The following is a 13,418-nucleotide window of genomic DNA, read 5'->3' on the forward strand; positions in this document are numbered from 1 at the left end:
CATTTCTTTTATTCTGGATCTGCATTATACTGTCACTGTTACTGTATTATACTTTGCGGCCGGTCTGTCGGCTTTATTGTTTTATTGATGTACCTGCACTTTATATTCTCTATATATTGCTTTTTGATTATGGATGTCTCTTAGTATCTCATATTTGTATGTTTGACTCCATCAGGTACACCACAGTGACTTCAGTGAGAGAGTGCTATCCAATTTTTTAGGACCACTCTTACACCTCTCTCTCTATGATCTATTTATCCCATTTTACACTTGCATGTCCACTGTGCACTGATTATCCTATCTAGTTATCTAATGAGTTTATCCGAGTGCAAACTTTTCAGGACCACAGTTTATCCCAAGTTTGGGGGGGTCATGCCACCCACTTTGGATATTTCTATCCCGATCATTCATGACCAAAGCATTGGTATACTCTTTCCTTTGTTCTCTTCACACATTGAGGACAATGTGCAGTTTAAGTTTGGGGGTATTGGTGTATGTTTCAGTGTTACTTTAAAATTCAAATTTTGAGCATGTCTTGTGTATTTGAGGGATATTTCTATACTTAGTCCATTTCTAGCTATGATTTTGATCTTTTGAGAACTATATTGCTTAAAATTTAAAAATTGCTTGACTTGAGAGTCCAATACTCCTTGTATGCCTTGAGGATGCCATTTAGGAGTAAATTTTTTAAAAGATTGATATCTTGCTTGCATTTGTGGTCCACATCATCCTGAATTTGTGATTGTTTTGAGATTCATTCTAGGATTCTACACTAGCACCGGTGCACACTAGCATTCATTTGTAGGGTACATGCTTTGTTGATTATTGAATTGGTTATATCCCAATTGGGCTAGTAGTGCATTGAAAGCTTTCATTTTTGATAAAGGTGGATAACAACCCCTTTTCATTAAGTAGCCGGGATTCTTGCCTCATTAAGCAGTGAACTTCTCGCGCCGAAAGGTGGAGGGCCCAAACTCTAGGTTAATAATTGATTTCAAAAAAAAAAAAAAAAAGTAAAAAAGTTACAAAAGTAATAAAAGTGAGGACTTCTCCCAAAAGGCCAGAAGTGGGAAATGATTAGATGGTTGTTGTCTTGATTTGTAGCCTAGTTGATTTGAGTTTGTAAGTCCGTAGGGGTGTCTTAACACCTAATGCCCTAAAGCCATCTGGTTTGGGAGTCATTGACCTAAAGCTCGCTACATGAATCTTCTAGAAAGCTTAAGAGATCAACACATTGCACAATATTTCCATCTTTGATCCTCAATAAAAAAAAATAAATAAAAAAGAAGAAGAAAAAGAGTGAAAAGAATAAGCGCACCTAGAACAATAAAGCTTTAATAAAAGGTCCACTCTCTTATCTTGATGATCGGTACTAGATTTGTGTGCTAGTTTGAGGGTAAGGATGTGATTACTTCTCTAGTGGGCTAAGATAGCAACACACTTGATGCCGGACCTCTCACATGGATTCTAGACTTGTTTCGATTTTCATGATCATTTTCTTGATGTGTGGAGGACCATGCTTGCTTGTTTGATGTTGAGATTTTGGGAGATTGTTTGGAAACGGTTGAAAAATTGCATACTTGAGGTAGTTTTCTCCCAATGCTTGTTTGCAATATTGGTGCCTCTTTTGAAAGAATGAGCTTAATGTTTGTGGGTACCATTTCTGGAAACCCTCACGAGACATCACTCGTCCACTAGGGGTAACCTAGGGGTTTAAAAGGCTTGTTGCATATGCTAAATGCAATCGTGTTCCCTACGAAAATGGTGTTATCATTTTACTTGCTTTCCAGTTTATACTTGTTCAGTTGTTCATTTCATTCCTTTACTTCTTAGTTCATTACTAGGGACTAGCAATATTTAAGTTTGGGGGTGTGATGAGCATTGAAAAGTGCGCATTTAAATCCGTTAAGCTTAAGCATTCTAGTACATTTATCTATCTTACTTTGCCGTTTTAGACTTATTACGTGTTATTTATATTTTCAGGCACTAATCCCAAAATTGAGCTAACTCAGCCAAATAAGAGCTTAATTGAAGCAATCCTGAGATAAACCAAAGGAGGGAGCAAAGTGGAGAAAGAAAGGAGCAAAAAGGAATCAAAGTTGTGCAGCTGAAAAGTTCGATCAATCCAACTTAGAGTTCGATCGATCGAACATCTATGATCGATCACAGTACTTCTCGATAGATCCAACCTTGGCCTTTGCTGAAATTCCAAGTTCGATCGATCCAACATCACCTTCGATCGATCGAACCCTATTTTGTCCTATTCAAATGATTGATCTTATCCACAACTGTACGCCTACCAACCACTTTTGTCCTTTTCCCCATAAATATCTTCGAAATATCTCAGCCTTGTCCTTATCCGGAGGAGTCAGACCACTTCGATCGATCCAAGATGCAGTTCGATCGACCGAACCCATCTTCGATCGATCCAAGTTAAGGTTCGATCGATCGAACTTCCTCCAGCGAGAAAAAGTTAAAAGTCCAGCTCATTTATTCCGTCCTTCACCCAATCATTGGAGAATATGCCTTGCACGACCACAGCTCATCATAGGGTGTATTTGACCTACCTATATAAGGAATATGATACACTTTTTGGAAAAGGCTCTAGAGTCTCTTGTCACACATTGAAAATCATCTTGGAGGCTATTCTTGGAGAGGAAGAAGGGAGGAAGCTAGAGCAACCATTGGAGGAGATCTTCACCAACAAGGAGCAGCCATGGAGTTAGCCCTTGAGGGTTGGATCATCACTACCATGAGTGGCTAGACATCTTCTTGGGGCTAGAGTTAGCCCCAAGCATGCTTTCTATACTCTAATCTTGTGTATTATTGAGGGATTAGTGTTGTATGATACATCTTGATATTCATGTATATATAAATCTTGATTATTTCATGGTTTGTATGGTTTAATGCTTCCAATTGACTATTCTATTCTACCCATATGTCTATGTATGCTAGAGTAGGATATTCATGTGCTTATCTCTAGATTTAGTGTTTTTGATGCATGTCTATGTGTATTGATGCTATAGATCTAGAGATTATCAAGATGATATGCTTAATGAATGCTATTTTGGTTCATTTGATGGTTTATGCCTATTCTTGATAGTTTGTGCCTCTCCCTTAGTCTAGATAGCTTTATTTTCATGCTAGTAGTGTAGATTTAGTATAGTGGTAGTATAATGTTAGATGGGAGGACAATCTACTCTTGATGTTTGATATTCCATGCTTGTGAGTCCAAATGGCATATTCCTCTAATATTGTGTTGCATGTGGATTGTGAGCTTAATGAAGGATTAATAACTTGTTTTGATCTATTGTGTTATCCCCATGTTGTCTAGACAATATATGCTCTATTGTTTAGATATATTGTGCTCTTCACATGATGTTTAGACAATACTTGCTTGATTTGTCATCCTTGCCAATTGAATCAACCTAATGCACACACACCCTTATCATATTGCAATACATCCATTACCCTCAATTGATCACTTGTTAGTAGTATAGAAAAATATTGCTTGGTGGTGATCTCTACACCCCAAGACCTCTCTCTCTTGTTTACCTCATATTATTTTATTTAGTTGAATTCAATTTAGCTTAATCAACCAACCAACCAATTGTGTGATCACTCGACCTACTAACCCTAATTACCATAGTTTCACAATTCGATACACCATCAAATCCCTTGGGACGATCCCTACTCACCCTATCTATATTTTATATAGAGAGAGGTAGTAGTGGCTTTCTATAAATGTAAAACTTGGCCACTTCCTAAATTCTCACACAACTCTTCAAGCTTGACTTGGTATCGCGACCCTTGTAAAAGAGGACCGGTCAGTCGCGAAAAGATTATCGCGACAAAAATAATTTTGTCACCAGGTCGTCGCTAAAAGCTGGTCACAATATGTTTTTTGTGACAAATTTTGATTTGTCGCTAAAGGTAAGATATAAGGCGATAAATTATTCTTCGTCACAAAATGAGTAAAAATTGCAACAAAACATTTGTCACAAAATATTCAAAATTTGTCGTCTTATACCTTCAAAACTTATGAAATTTGTCGCCATTCATCACTATTTTGTGACAAATAGAATTTTGTCACTATCTTTTGTGACAAAAATTGTTTGTGACAAAATCTTTTGTCGCAATATATGTCCTATGTTGCGATAAAAATATTGTCACTATAAGCTGCTTTATTGTGACAAAAAAAATTGTCGCAATATATGTATTATAATGCGACAAAATTATTGTCGTTATAATCTATTTTTATTGTGACAAAATATATTTTGTCGCAATATTTTTGCGACAATTATTGTCGCTATAAGTTACTTTTGTTGTGACAAAATCATTTGTCACAATATAAATATCATGTTGCAACAAATACTTTGTCACAATATAAGTTATTTTATTGTGACAAAATATTTTTTGTCACAATATACTTACCATGTTGCGACAAAATTATTGTCGCTATAAGTTATTTTTATTGTGACAAAATCATTTGTCGCAATATAAAAATCATGTTGCGACAAATACTTTGTTACAATATAAGTTGTTTTATTGTGACAATATCTTTTGTCACAATATATTTACTATGTTACAACAAAATTATTGTCGCTATAAACTATTTTTTATTGTGACAAAATACCATATGCTATTACTAATACAATAATATAATTTTGTTTTCACATATTTAAAATTTGAAAATAATAACTTAAATTAAAATAATAATAAACTAAACAATCTAAACTAAAAGGCAAGCATCTCACTCAAAATGAATATATTTGACAATCAAACATAGAAGATAAAACACATTCCATTTAAAATTTAGATATTAAAATATTCCAATCATCCAAAATCTAAAATAATAATTCCAACATATATCAAAATGCTAATATCCGAATCCAATATTACACAACGCTAATTGCATACACATATCAAAATGCCAAAGGAATTCAAAATCCATAAAGAGAGCCAGATTGTAATCAATGTGAAACCTGCAAAAAAATAGATAAATAAGAATAAGAATACACTACGAGAAAAAAGGTTTTTAACGACCTGTAATTAACAACATGCTTAAAAAGTAAGTCTTCATAAGTACTAAATATCAAAACACACTTATATTCACGGCTTATACTGGTTTACTCATTCAAGTTTCTTTTAAAGACCTGCATTTTTCTTATAACTTATTATTTATATCGTAAAATGTGGGCCAAAAATTATTTAAAACTCTAATTCCCTCACGCTATGACTATAGGGAAAAAGAACTTTTTCACGCTAAGCTCTCCAATACACGATCTAGCCTACACTTAATTAGATCATTTCCTCTCTTCCATTCTAAACCTTATCTTTTCAGCGACTCATCCCTAATCTAACGACACATCCCTAATCTATACAATCATTGAACGCTACCAGGCAGAGTAGAGGTTTTTGACGAAGCTGTAACAGCCTAGCAATTTCGAGTCTTTGAGTTTTATTTGCTTTCTACTTCTTTTTCAATTTTGATATTGTGAATTAGATTATGAGATAATTGCATCTGATGGTGAGATTTATGAGTTATTAAGGTTTACCATCAATTTCACTTATTGTCCAGTGAGTTTAAGACTGCTGAATCATTCAAAGAGAAATAATGTGCAACCAAACCGGTTCGGGCCGTACGATTCCTATTTAGAAGAAAATAGGTGATAGGCAATTGTCTGGTCAACACGGGAAGTAAGAAAAGCCTAGTAGCCATTACCGTCTTACGTTGCCCGGATACATGAAGGAAGGACCTAACCAGGGAACGATAGAATGAGAGAATCAGATTAGAAACATGACCTTAGACATCGCCTGAAGACCCGGTACTTGTTCATAGGAAACCTTACTCAAAGGGGTTCCAACTCGCACAAGTAGTACTTTTTTAGTGTACTTGAACTGGCCGAGGAAGACACTTCTTAGGTGAACCAGATCCTTTTTATTGATTCTATTATGATATTTGATTTGCTCACCCATCATTTATTTTTTCAATTTTATTATTCTACATAATCGTATATATTAATACTCATCAATTTACCATCTGATCTTCTATTTGGGTGTTCATTGTTTTTGTGTTCTGAATGAATTATTACTTTTTAGGAGTCATATTGTTGTTTATTCTTTGATTCGTTATGTATGCTGAAATTCTTTCAAAATTTTATTATGCAAGTTCTGTATTCTTTTGTTGATAGATTAATATAATATTTCGAACCATGTAATTCCAAGTTGGATCTTTATATATTTTTTGCTTTCACAGTCTATGTTTTGATGTCATAAGAAAGATTTTTTTTATAGTTCTTAACTTATTTTTCTTCCTATAATTTATATTCAGTGGTCATATCTCTTTAACATGAATGCCAGCACACAAAGAAATCTATCATTCACAATGCACGGCGTTGAACATGCTTTCACATTTTTTTGCTTACGTGGAAATTTCTCACATTGCAACATGAATTAGATCCTTAACCAGTAATATATAGAAATAAAGAAGCTCTTCATTGCACAATCAGATCCTCACCTATATTAGCAACTTGCAGCTGTAGGGGCAATGTCTCTAACTCCATTATGAAGAGCAGAGTTTCTTTCAACCCAAATTTTCCAGACTATATTTGCATTTTTCATACACTTCGTAGATTTGTGTTAGCACATTTTGTTAGTTCATAGTTCGGTTGTATTTGGGCTGAAAATACAAAGTAATTTGCCCATAGATTTGTTGACAGTAGGGCAATTCAGTGAGAAATGAAGGGCATTTTTAAAAAGTCTTTTCCTAAATCATACTTAAGATAAAAGTAAAAATAAAATAGAAAGCATAATGATGAACAATATAAATCATTTTTCTAATTGTTTTATAATTTGTGAAATATAACAAGACAGAAATATATAAGAAAGATGGGTGGGAGATTCTGATTGATAATTTCTGATTCATTCTGGTTGTTGCCTTCTGCTTGATTCTGGTTGTTGCATATTTGGACTCTAATGTGTTAGGCTTTTCACTATAGTGTTGTTAGCTATGTGTTTGCAGTATGCTTAGCCTTAACTAGTTAGCTGTGGTTCCATTTGCTGCCATGGAGAACGTTCCTTGGACTGGTATAATTTGTTGGACTATTTGTACATATTATTTTCCATTTAACCAAAAAAAAAAAAGATGGGTGGGAGAAATATTAACTTTGTTACACTTGTAAATGACATAATGGAGTAGGATATTCATTAATATATAGGAATCTAAAAGATGATGTTATAACTCTTATTTAAAAAAAGAGAATAGGTTACTTGTTTTTGGTAAGTGAGATTGATAAAACAATGAACAAATGTACGGAGATAAGAGTGTCTCTATCTACAACCAAATGGAAAAGAAGCCAAAAAAGAAATCACTAAAACAAGGCCAAAAATAAAAGATGGAGAAAATCTATACAATATATATGTGGTGGTTACAGAAAGCCATAACTTTTCACATTATTTTTTATGAAGGGGGCGCTCTCAGCCTTGAACCAGCTTACTAGTACTCTTAGCCTGATCTTTTACCATTGCACCAAGCACGGAGTCCTTATATTTTTAGTTAGCTGTCAATGAACTTGTAAGGTGTTCAAGAGGATATCTGGCTGTGTATGTTGTTTGCTGATAGCATGGTTTTAATCAATAAAATTGTAGTACGGGTAATATAGTAAATATAGAGAGATGTTCTAGAATCTAAAAGTTTGAGGTTGAGCAAGACCTTAGAGTATATATATTGTAATTTTAGTAAAGTTAAAATCCTAAAGTGAGGAGATGCATTATTTCAGATTTTCAAAGTTTTAAGGAGGCAAATAATAGGAGTGTGAAATTTTGGTACCTGGGAAAAGATTTGACCGAGGCTTCTCTGTAGAGAAGTAAAAATATCTATGTACCTTTTGGTAGTTTGTTTCCTCCCTAATTAACAGAATGCGGTTGGCTGCTTGCTTTTGATTGATGGAACATGAAGTGTTTAGTTCTAGAGTATGACAAGAATTTTATAGTTTCTTTCCTAATCATTCCACACACACACACACACACACACATCTCAAAATTTGTTGACTTATCCAACATCCTTTATTACGTTTACATTGCTTCCAACACTATTTATTGAGTCAAATTATTTAACATAGCGGTTCAATCTGAGCTGAGATACAGGTCAAGTGTTGCTATGTCTGGCACAGCAAAAGAGCCAGGATAGGAGTGTCTTGTTACTGTTGGACGGAAATGTTTACGTAAGATCTGGATGATCTGGCCCATGGAAGTTTTGTCGCATTTATTTTACCTGCATGGGATCTAGTCCTTGTGACGATCTTCTTTTTCAACTGGATTACTTTTTCTAATTTTTGGTTCAAAGGATTCAATGATTTTGAGGCTCCATTTAAATGCTATATATGTGTGTGCAGTGTGCACGTGTGTGTTATTTTAAAGGTTTTAGTATGATAATTTTTTAGTCTAAATCCTTTTCCTACTGACTTCACAGTGCTATGTTGATTTCTTATGAACACATGATGCATTGTAATCTAGAGAGACCATTGTATTCAATTTTACATCAGTCCCTCTCTATACATTTTTATATTTGCATACAAATATACAAATGTCTGTATATTAGTTTTTTGATTTAATAATTCTCCCCTATAAGAGATTGAATAAATTTAAACCATGCTTATTAGCTGATGTTTGTAATTAGAAGGTGATTCTTTTAGTGGATTAGCAAAATTTGTTGTCAGACTTGTTTGGGCTGAAGAACACAGAATTAATACACTAAAAGCACTAAAAATGAGTGATCTTATATTAGTTGAACTAACATGCTTTTATTCATGTAATAATGTCTCATTGGGCTGCAATTTATTTTATTCTTTTTAATTTTTTTCCATCTCGCTTTTTCTAGTATGGAATTCAACTGGAATCAGAAAAAGATTATGTTCAAATATTGAACTAATATAATCCTTAATTCAAATTTTAAATTGCGGATTTCATACTTATTATGGTTCATTTACGTTAACGTCGAGTTGAATTCAAGGACCTAACAAATACAGAGTACAGTGTATATAAATGCTAAGCTATAAATTTCATATCAGTGCTCTGTACAAAAACCAGAATATGATTGAAAACCCCAACTTGTGTTGCTAAGGTACCCAACAAAAATAATAATGAATAAAAGATCAAACATATATATTTGGCCTCATCTCATCAACTTCATTCTATTTCAATCCCTAGCCTTCCCATCCACTTTGATCAGTTCCAGCCAGTCAATTTTGGAATTTTTCGAAATTGAATTTTGTGTTTTCTTTTTCAGATTTTATTTTTTTAATTATTTTTTCTTTAGTTTGATATGACTTGATAACATTATTCAGGTTCAATGTTAATTAGCTGAGACACAAGAAAGAGGGTATTAATTAGTAATTAAGCTAGGTCCCCTATATAAGAGAAATATTTAAGCTTTCAACTTTCCATTTCATAACTTCATATGTTGAATAATTTGATTGCCACTGATGTTATGGAATTTTCTACCAGACCGAACAAAGGTTTATTAGCAAGCGGAGCATAACATAATTTCATACTAATTAACTTTCAATTTGAGTCAATTAAGCACTTACAATAACTAGAATTACACTGGATAATGGACTGTTAATTACTGGTGAGACCTATGAACTGAATAATAAAACAATATTGAATTCACAAAATTTAGTTAAAGTGAATTTTGAAGTGCATCCTGTTTGCAATAGTGTGTATATATTAAAGAGATAACTTAAAAGCATAAAGAAATTTATAAATATGTTAAAAGATTTATCTCTAAAAATTAAGAGAAAAATAGAAGATGAAAACTAGTTACTGAAAACTAATATACAAAAAGAAACAAGTTTTCGTGGTCTTAAACTAAGAAATAGATTCATTTAAGAGTTCAAATTGTAGTACAATAAAAGTGATATACTGCATTTGTTTCGAAATTTTTTTATGGCACATCAAGATCTTGAAGAGAGAAAGCATTAGTAACTCACCATGGCGCCAAAATCAAATGTGAATCCCAAGATTATTCCAGCAGGCAATCCAATGATATAATAACACCCAATGTTGATGTATGCAACAAGAGACTGCCATCCAGCTCCAACAGCAACCCCTTAAGAAACAAAAACCATAAAAGGGCGGGGAAAAAAAAACACACACACACACACACAAAGTTATATCTTGAACTGATGACTGCCATTTTCTAGGCACACACTGCACCTCCATGTTAAATCATTTTCTAGGGAAAGTTATGAATAGATTCATATTCGGATTTGATTTGTGCTTACCAGATAAGACCGGTTGAAGGCTGTTTAAAAGAACCGTAATTGCCAGCAACAATGCAAGTTTCGTAGTTTCAGTAGCAAGTTCACGCTGGTGGTGAAAAGGTATGGGAAGTAATCTCTTGTTGCCAACACAATGGCCATACAAACAACTCCTATGGACACGGACGTGATGGGAACCACCAGCACTAAAAATTTTGCTGCACGAGCGTGACCAGCTCCAAGTTCATTCGACACCCTCACACTGTAAAGAACATTCATGGTGAGTTCATATATATACATACATTATTCATTTGATTGCCCAGAAGACGAGAGAAATGAAGGAATTGAGCTCTTTTCTCCTTGTCTTTGAAATGAGTTCATATATATACATACATTATCCATTGGATTGATATGAGTTGATCTTTTAGCATATTTAACTACTATTAACATAACCTGTGCAGAACACGATGAACTGATATGATTGTCACTGAACAAATATAAATAAATAAATAATAATTGAGAAAACAGAACATGGCAAGAAAACAGAAGATGAGAAAGAAAAGAGAAGAAAATGCAATCCTTGCAGATTATATAACATCCATAACAGAATAAAACCAATATATATATATATATATATATTTGTTAAATAAACTAATAACAAAGAATAAGTATAAAACTGACTCATGAGCCTCTTCCTCTTTCTTATTTTAGTCTCATTCAAATTCAATTTATAGTCACGTAAATGCATGTCCAGATGGTGCAGACCAAACTATTACATCAATTGAAACTACTCACAGTTTGATTATGGAGCATTGGATTGATTAAAAAAATAAAAAAATCCTTAGAACATTAAGAGTGAAATATTGAGTTGATTTCAGCAACATAAAAATCATTTTTCTTGTAGTGATTTACAAGTGTAATAATGCCATGTGCTGATTTTGTATTCTCCCCTACGATTGTTTCTAGTACTCTTCTATCTCTATCTAGTTATTTTGCATCTTAGAGATGAATAAATGAATATACATATGTGTATAACTGAAAATGGTGGGTTGGGTTGTATTGATTTTCATTAATGTTGGGTTGGTTTAATTGATTTTCATTGTTGCGTTTTAAAAAATGTGTATATATTTGAATTGGTTTAACATTTTAAGCAGTTTGTGGCAGAAGTACTATTTGGTTTGCTAATCCGGCAGTAAACCTTGAATGTATTGTTCATGAATTAGCATACAAAGGATTGGCTCATTAAATTCTTCTTTCTATGTTCTAAAAATCTAAATCTCTAACTGTCATTAGGCCATTTTTGGCATATAATCTTTATTGTATGTTGAATATCTAGAAACATTAAGATTGAAATTTGTTGAATTTAATTATTAAATAAAAGACACTTAACTTATTTGCAGGTTTTTGGGTAAGATTGGAGTAATTTTACCTTCTAAAGGGGAATTGTTCTTTCTTTGAAGACATAAATCTTCATAGTTAAGGTGAATGCTTGATCTAAATTTCTATCACTGTTCATATGAAATCAATTTCTTGTGTACCTTTGTTTCAATTCTATTTTGGAATTTTCTATGTTTAGCATCTCTCCCAATGGAAGTAATATATATTACTCAACTCTTTACACAATATATATTGTATGTGATATCCAAAAATTAGCAGGTTAAGAGCTAAGGACTTTTCTATAAGAATTAAAGGAGGCTACAAGGGTTAATGGAAGCATCACTATAATTTTCATGTTGAAGTAAGTTTTAAATTCATTCAAATATTATTTTTTTGCATCGTGTTAGTAAATTTTTAATAAAACCATGTGCTGATTTCATTAAATGTAATAAACTTGAATTTTTTTTATTTTTTTATTACAAATGTGATTGAAGGATCAATTGTTGCCGTCAAGATTTTGTGGGAACGAGGGAGCTAATATTCTCATTTACACACATTATCAAAAGGATTTACATATATTGTTTCATTTAGTAAAATGAATAATTTTATTTAAACATTGAAGGGGGTTTATTCTGAAGTTTGTCCTGTTGTAAAGTCCGAGTAAGTTTAATTTGTAAAACCAAACATGTTTTCAGGTTAAAAAAATAAAATAAAACACAACAAAACAAATCCCCTAAATCAATTCACATAACAAATACCATATAGAACCTAACCCTAGACACCAAATTAAACCCTCAAAATCTCATAATTGTAAATCAAATCCCAATATAAAGTGAGAGCACTTACCAGTGATGGAGAGATAATGAGAAAGAGAGCAACAAATTGAAGTGGAAAGCGATCTGATGTTGTATTATTTGCAATTAAGGGAAGACAGAGCGTCGTGTTGCCGAGAATAGAGGAGATGATAGAACGATCCAGACACCTCCGGTGAAATATGTGCCAGCAACTGATCAGCCGTCTCATCTCATCACTATTGTCGAACTCGTATAGGCACGCCGCGCAACTCTTGGGCGGGTCCACCAGGTCGGAGAATTTCATGACGGGCAAGAGTTCCCAGATCAGAACGGCCGAGACGAAGTGGAGTCGAGACGAAGTGGAATTTGAAAACGTAATCGGGTGGGTCTGTCCAGGAAATGTCGGGTTCGAGGAAATCGCCGAGACCCAGAGATCGAAGGAGGGTGAGAATGTGTTTTCCGATGAACCCAGGATCGTAAGTGTGTGGAAAAGGAGTTTTGGGAGGAGGAGATCGAGTAAGCAACTGGGAATCCCATGTTTTTAAGAGAGAGAAAGTAGGTATATGGATATATATAGAAAGAGAGGTGTACATGTATTTGGCTTTGCAGTCTTGCGTTATCGGAAACATCTGGACTGTGAAGGGAGAGAGATGAGATGCGCCGCAGGAGAGAGAAGGGTTAAAGTGATGAGAGAGTGCGAACTGCAAAGTCAGTGTGGAGAAAGATAAAGAGAAGAGAGGGAGTAAAACTGTCCACGTGCCAAAAGGACTTGCCAAAAGTTTCAGGCGCCACACTTCGGCGGTTCAATGAATTTCAAAATAAAAAGAAATTTTAATTTATAAACTATTTGAATATTATAATTTTTTTATAAGCTATTTAAATAGTTACACTATTTTATGAGTATGAGTAGTATGATATGTATTATAAATATCACACAAATCAAACTATTATATATATATATATTTAACTAAATTAATTTAAATAA

The 13,418-nt window shown here is 33.5% G+C and overlaps 1 long non-coding RNA gene and 1 pseudogene across 1 annotated transcript; both read right to left on the reverse strand.

Moving 5' to 3' along the window:
• Positions 1 to 4,807: 4,807 nt before the first annotated feature.
• On the reverse strand, positions 4,808 to 10,503 carry LOC132278626 (uncharacterized). The gene is made up of 3 exons (XR_009471091.1): positions 10,287 to 10,503; positions 9,993 to 10,111; positions 4,808 to 4,985 (listed from the first exon to the last, which is right to left on the reverse strand). It is a non-coding gene; the product is annotated as an uncharacterized LOC132278626 (long non-coding RNA).
• A 42-nt stretch (positions 10,504 to 10,545) lies between these two features.
• Positions 10,546 to 13,185, reverse strand: LOC132278625 (brassinosteroid-responsive RING protein 1-like; annotated as a pseudogene).
• Positions 13,186 to 13,418: the final 233 nt, after the last annotated feature.

The sequence above is a fragment of the Cornus florida genome, unplaced genomic scaffold (assembly GCF_030987335.1).
Source record: "Cornus florida cultivar Cherokee Brave unplaced genomic scaffold, ASM3098733v1 CherokeeBrave_3.0.0_Hap2_Chr10, whole genome shotgun sequence".
In the NCBI taxonomy this organism is placed as follows: domain Eukaryota; kingdom Viridiplantae; phylum Streptophyta; class Magnoliopsida; order Cornales; family Cornaceae; genus Cornus; species Cornus florida.